At 42.6% G+C, this 7122-nt stretch overlaps 1 long non-coding RNA gene across 1 annotated transcript; it reads left to right on the top strand.

Moving 5' to 3' along the window:
* LOC115612030 lies at positions 1-4603 on the top strand. Its single transcript, XR_003992858.1, has 4 exons — positions 1-108; positions 2330-2420; positions 3808-3946; positions 4446-4603. It is a non-coding gene; the product is annotated as an uncharacterized LOC115612030 (long non-coding RNA).
* Positions 4604-7122: the final 2519 nt, after the last annotated feature.

Below are 7122 nucleotides of genomic sequence, written 5' to 3'. Positions count from 1 at the left end.
TGGGACTTCTTGGTGTGTGCAACTGCAGGACCAGGTCCCAGTTCCTTAGGGTTGGAATGGACCTTAAAGATCATCCGGTTCCACCCCCTGCCAGCTTTTACAGAAATAGTAAGTACATATATAATGTGAACCCTTCACAGTCCTCAGTGGAGTGAGTGTGGTGCTGGGGCATCATGCTTTTCCAGTTGGTTGGTATGTTTCCAGCTCTGATTGCTGCTCTTTGCAAATCCCCATTAGTTATTTCATGTGAAACATGAGTAAGGAAAGAAAACAGGGTGATGACAGTCACTAATTTCCACTTACAGATCTATTTCTTAACAGTCACTGTTTGAAAAATGGTTTGGCACTAAAATATTAGAGTGTAAACTGGAAGAGGAAGATTAATGTCTCCCATCTTGTCAAGTTTTCCCATTATATCATTAGTATTGAGACCTTAAATTTAGCTTGTTTTTAGAGGTTCGATATAACTCAAAGAAATTGGAGGTTAGTTTGATTTGATGCATACAGTCATATTGGCTCTTTTCTTCCACTGGTCTTTAATGCAGGTTTAATTAATTTGTCTGCATTTTAACAGAATCAACTGTGTATCAAGCAATTATTTATAATATACTTACAGCAGTCCCACAATTAAGTAATTGCTAAAGTGAGGAGCAGGGCAAAACACACTGTGTGCATGTTAGGAAACAGCGTTGAATTACGAGTTCTGCCTCTGCAAGACAGAAATGTGATCAAGGTGAGGGGAAAATGTATTCCCCAAGATTTATGTTTGAAAACGTGAACACAAGAGATGAAGGCTCTAGGATCATTTCTACTTTTAGAGGGAATGTCCTATTGTGGGTTAAGGTGCAAGCTGTTTCTTCATCTCTAGCAGTGGCTTTGCCTCCCACCCACTAAGAGAAGAAAGTGCCCTGCGACACTGTGTGGACCTTTGGTGAAGTTACCTTTTTGAGTTGCTCTTCAGGAAGCCTTTTCTTGTTCTAGCTTGTGAGACTCTCAGGTAGTCTCATCAGAGCTGTTACTTCCAGCTTCATTGGCCACTAGTGGTTATGTACCTGAGCCAGGTACATTGGAGAGCACAGGGACACACGTCCCCCATCACAGACATCAGGCTATTTAGCAGAGAGTAGGAAGGGAGACAAAAAGCCCTGTAATCACAAAGGCTTGTGCTGTGTGATAACCTCAAATCCATGATTTATTTTTCTCCTCTGCAGACACATATTTGTATCTAAACCCGTCCTTTCAAGCTCCTCTCACGAGACTGATCATTTCTTGGCATCCCAAGAGAATGGGGTCACTGGTGTTTGGAGGAGGAGCTGAAGCAGCATCATTATACAGAGCATAAACACTTTTAAGAGTCAGTAAATGAAAGCGATACACTTTGCTCCAATACTCATCAAACAGAAAGAAGAATCTGTCTCAGCATGCTGTAGGATGATCATTAATTTTTAATAGTGTTAATGTTTATTAGTGACAGATGATTGACTTTAAGTGCCTTATGAATAATAAATAAACTATGTGGATTTTGGGCATCTGCCTAAGATTTGTATGCAAAGCCAGTGGGACTAACCTTCACAGTTTCAGAGGAGCGCAGCTTCGATTCCTCAACATATGCCACAACACAGGCTTTAAGACTTCTCAGATTTTAGCTCTGATAAACCTGGAAGGCCTTTCCGTCCCCTTTCTTAGGGCACATCAATTGCCTGGGGGCCCTCAGGGTGAGAGGGGAGCTCGCTGCAGCTCTTTTGGCTAAGGCAGGGCTGCTGGAAGGTGCATTATTCACTCTGAGGCTCTGCTGGATTTCATAACACTTAAACACCTGTGTCCATCAAACAGAACACACAGGATCACAGCTAGAGCTGCTCTTGACTTTGTAATTTCATTGACTGACAGTTTAATATCTATTTATTTTCACATCTGACTCCAGTAGAGACAGGCTGGCATCCGGAATGTCAGGATATTATGCTGACAACTGTGTTTTTTCATTACAATAGGGGAAAAAAAAAAAGGAAAAAAAGGATTCTTTATAAGTAAAGAGGTTCTTTTCAAGCACAGCGACTGTAATAAAGACCAAATCACACTTCATATAAATTTCGTAGCAAGCAGCTATAGGTTATGTGTACATATTTACATAGGAAGAAGGGCATACTGTTTTCAGCTTTCTAGTAATCTGTCTCTTCTATACTGTGAAATGCCATGTAATTATATTGTTTAAATAGCTGGAACAACCGCCTTTACCGTGGACTCTCATAAGCAGCACTGTCTTTGCTTTAAATTTAATGTTTAAAATTGGCCTCTCATTTTGATCCAATTCTGTTTGCTTTCTAACCAGAAACGAGTGGCTTATGCCAGCTAAATTCTACAATGTTGAAACGACTTAAGAGAAGGTTTCAAGAAGAGGAAAGAGAAATACACACGTTTTGGTAAGGCTGTGCTGATGTTTAGAGGAAAGAGGGTAAAACTGCTTCCATATTGGGCACTGGCCAAATGGCTGATGGCTCTAATAATGTTCTCCAGATGTTAAGCAGTTAAATCAGAGCAAAATGGTTGTTGCTAACTTACTGTCATTCAGCGCTTACTATATAAACAGAGAATTTGTATTTCATTCCACTTTAGTTCGATAGGCTGTGCTTAATATTGTAATTACCCTGATTCAGAGAACTTTTTAGACCAGACTTTCCTGGATTTTCTCAGAGCGTAGCGCTAGACATCAGCTCTGATTCCATGGGCTGATTCACATTCACAAATATAATTCACAAGCATAATTTTTGAAGCATTTTTATTATGCCTAACAAATAAGCGCCTTGTCTCAGTTTCAGGGTGCAGTCAGAGCATCACAGTGTTGCACGCATGAGGCATGATGAATTGCTGCCAGGACACAGGGCATCCTGGTGCCCTTTTGGGCATGCAGACACTGCCACAGCAGTGCCCCTTCCTGCACTGCATCTGCATCCCCTTGCCAGAGCTGCCTTGATCCATGCATCCATCCTCAACCTGGCTGGTTGCTCCTGAGCTCTGGCTGAGAGGGCTGTATTTATAGGTGGAAATCTAGGCTCCTCCTGTCCCTAGAGAGGCATTTTGGTGCTCACTGTGGGTTTCTGCACTCACTTTGAGAAACAATTGCACAACCTGCACCCTAGGAGAGCGCTGTGTATCACCCCATCCCTTCAGGAACCTGCCTGAGAGTGAAAGCATGCCTCGCCTTTCCCCTGTAGGCATCTGGGATTAGCCACCTCTCTGCCATTACCCACCTGAACCCAGTCACTCTGTTGGATGGTTTGCCATCACCATACAAATAGAGATGCACAGAGGCCTATTTCAGTGGTCAAAGGTAAAGAGAAACGCAATGTTGGCACTTTTTTGAGGACATAACCAGCAGGGCTAGATTTTGCATGCTAAGAGCAAAAAAAGATGTCTGTGCCGCTAATGAAAGGGGCAATATTTTGGGCCTGGTGCTCTGCTTGCATTTACAGCAGTGTCAAGAGTATAGCAAGGACAAATGGGAATCTCACATGGTCATAATGTTCCTATTTATATACGCATAAAATAGAGCAGGGTTTTAAAAGGTAATGCAATTTTCTAGTGTAACGATACCCTTAATAACAATATGGTTTTGCTGCAGAGGTACAAACAAATATAATAGAAAATGAGATAATGCCATCAAATAGATGCATTATTTTTGGAATGTGAAGGACACTTGCCAGAAAACACTTACCAACTTATGCAACCCACAGCAAATGAAATGGAAACTTACCTTCTGCTGTTGCCTGGATATAATGTATTTACTGTGTGGTTTTCTTATCGCTGCAGATTTCTGGCATAATTCGTTGGTTCTGGTGTCAAGTGTGTAATATCTGACCTAGAATTTACCAGAACTCACTAAACAATTGTTGAAATCAGGAAAGGAATTATACTTCTTTTTGCTAATTCATTGGAAGATGCAAAACTGGTAAGTAGTGCGTCTGTCCACAGGAGCTATACATCAGCTAGATATGCTATGATTATCTTAAGCATTTTATTGAAGTCTTCTGCTTAGATTTTGCATCTACTTTGCTGCTAGCTCAATTGAAATGAACTGTAATATTCAATTAAAAACGAGGTTTGTCTGCTTTAGATTGCTAATGTTAAAAATAGTAGGGGTGAAATAAAAGCCGACCTAAACCAAAACACATCCTCCGAGTGCATTGTAACTAGCATTTGTTTTTAGACAATATTACAGCTTTTATTTATGAAATTAGCCTCCTTCCTCTTACTACTTAATTTGTCCCTTCTATCTTCGCTGCTTTCGTTTTTGCTGAAATCACAGAATGCTAAAACTCTCACAAGAGGTAGTTGGTTTTATTTATAGTTCCACTTCAGTTCTTTGCTGATTGTGTGTGTGTTTCTTTTAATCATTTAACAGTGTTTTGTCACGTAAATGACCATTCATTTCTCTTTCATTATGAAAGACTATAACCAGGAGTGCCAGAAAACTATAACCAGAAGTGGATTGCTGGATGATGTTTACTATCATGTGTTACTTCACCATGTCTTCACTCATCCACATTCTCAGCACGTCCGCAATCTGTGCCGATTTTCCTTCCTTTTGGAGCTGAAGGATGCCTGGGAAAAGGTACATTTCTCCCACCAGACGCTGAGGTAGCTGGGCTATAACGGACATTAGCCAGGGGCAGGCAGGCCCTTGGGGTGGAAAGTGGTGCTGCAGAGTGAGAAAATGTAGAATTTAAAAGTGCTGCCTTTCCCCCCCACCCCCCACACAACAGATCTTCTTTATTATTAGTATTTATTTTCTGGTGCTCCCAGTTGTCTTCATTTCACAGCTTATCAAGGCAATATACCACAGATGCTGTCCTTACTATAAGAAATGCAGTTAGGTATGTAAAATGTCAGTCTGAATGCTGCCTTTGCCTGTGCGATGGAGGTTTAAATCTTGAGCAGGGCATGTGATTTCAACTTGCCTTGAGCGTAATAAGGAAGTAATTACTCAGCTGTTGAGAAAGACTCTAATATCATTACAGTTAACCTGACTGTCCAGGCAATATCTGCCTATTATTTGAAATGGTTTCAAAATACATTTTTAAAAAAAGGAAAAAAAAAATCATGTTCAGATCACATGGAAATAATGCAATTTATCATAAAAAGGTGTTATGAGATAATTCTAAATGTCACTTTAGCATATTTTAGCCTATTGGATCTTTAAACGGAGTTGAATAACATCTTTCATGAAGTAAATGTCTTTTTGGTAAACTGAAAGGGACAATAATATTTAAAGGTCAGTTAACATAGAGAGTTGGTTCTAGTTATTATTAATAAAGATCCAGCTGTATTACCTTTGCGCAACATTACCCCACAAATCCTTATTAAAACTGCAAGAGCAAACCCTGTCTTTCCCTCTTTTCCTCCCTCCCTCCCTCCTTCCTGCCATGATCCTGAGCTCATTGATTCTGCCTTCTCGTTTTATGTGTAACAGTTTCTCTAGTGAATAGCACTGGATGATCCTCGCCCTGCTTTTGCCACGCTGCATCCGAGAGAGTCATACATTATAGGTGCTGTCAATGCTGCGAACTAGAAAAAACCCTCTCGTTTCTACATTCCATTTCAGCCTCCCACGTATGACACGAGCTACCCTGCAAACAGTTGTTTAATAGTTTTGAGCAGCTTAGGAAATGGCAGTTGATTTCCGATTTTTATTTAAGGAAGAAGAAGCAGTAGTGTGTTGTACAACTGCTACTGTGTTTAATTGAAAACAGGCAGGCTGCCTGTCTGCCCATCTAACTGCCCACCCATCTGGGACCAGTTGGTATTAATAGTCTGTGCAATGCAGTGATTCATTTATGCACAGGCACCCTCACCCCCCCTCCCCGAAGTTGCCTGGGAAGGACTTTGGCAGGGTGCATGCATCCCTGGGATCCCGAGGGGGTTTGTGGAAGCGTGCTGCAGGCTGGAAGTGCATGGCAAGGCAAGGGGTCTGCACCCAGTGGTGACATCCAGTGGGGAGCATGGCATGGCTGTGGGGTGTTGAGGAGGATTTCAGTCGCCTTCGCAGCTAACTCTTGCCTGGCCCAGTGCTTGAGTTGTGCTCTGCTTGGGTAGGTTTACACATGTCTCTTAGCCACCTACTCACAGATGTTAATACATTGATAGGAATAGGAATACATGGATAGCAATTAAAGGGTAGGATAGGAATACGTGGATAGGAATTACAGAGCGGCTAGCCACAATCTACTTTTGAAGCCTGCAGGAGCCCGTATAAGCTATAAGGGGGGGAAGGAGAGAGGAGGGCTAGTGCAAAGGCTAGTGCAAAGTGCACAGTTCAGTCTGCACTTGTGTTTATGCCTGGACACAGCTCTGTGCTGTGCTCACAGTCCTTTCCTTACCAAACCAGCCTTGAACAAAGAGGTGATTAGTTGGTTTTGCTGAGGGACCTTAGTGGGAATTGGTTGCCAGGTTTGGCACTGTGGAGGTGGGTGGCTGGGGAGTGAGCAGGGCTGGGACTGCAGCGGGATGGGAACAGGAATCACGTACCCCGTGCATCCCTGCTGGGATCCACGTGCTATTTGCTCTTACCTTAGAAACAGAGGTGGGAAAGCAGCGGCCAAAATAAGGACCTGAGGCGATGCCTTGCTTTCTTCACAGTGCTGGGTGTGGAGAAACCAAAGTGTTTTGGGAACCCTTTCAATCAAGCAGGGCTGGAGCAGGCTGATCCCTGCTGCTGGACACCCAGAGGATAAGCAGGGATGGTATGTGCTAAGCCCTGTTCCTGATGGGCAATTCAAATGTAACTGCCCTATTTTAACCTATAGAGAGTTTAGGTAAAGAGATGTGAGCTGTATCTGATGGTGCATGTGGGGGCCCTTTTCTTCAGTGGTGAAGGAGTAGCCTGTGTGCACAGACATGATGAATTAACATATCCTGGTGTTCAGTGCAGTGGGTGCTCCTCTGTGCTGAGCAAGTCTACTAAATGCAACACGCAGTTGCCTGTAGAGGCCTCCATGGAGAGGCTGCAGAAGCTGACTGGCAGATCTTTTAACCTAAGAAACCTCAAAAAGATCTCATAGTTTCTGTTTTCACGAAAGCAGATATGGTCTTCTGCAAGCTGTGGCTTTGGTGGGACATATCAGTGCT

Source organism: Strigops habroptila, chromosome 8 (assembly GCF_004027225.2).
Source record: "Strigops habroptila isolate Jane chromosome 8, bStrHab1.2.pri, whole genome shotgun sequence".
Lineage (NCBI taxonomy): Eukaryota > Metazoa > Chordata > Aves > Psittaciformes > Psittacidae > Strigops > Strigops habroptila.
Note: the sequence above shows the minus strand (reverse complement) of the source record. Positions and strands in the feature narration are given on the sequence as shown.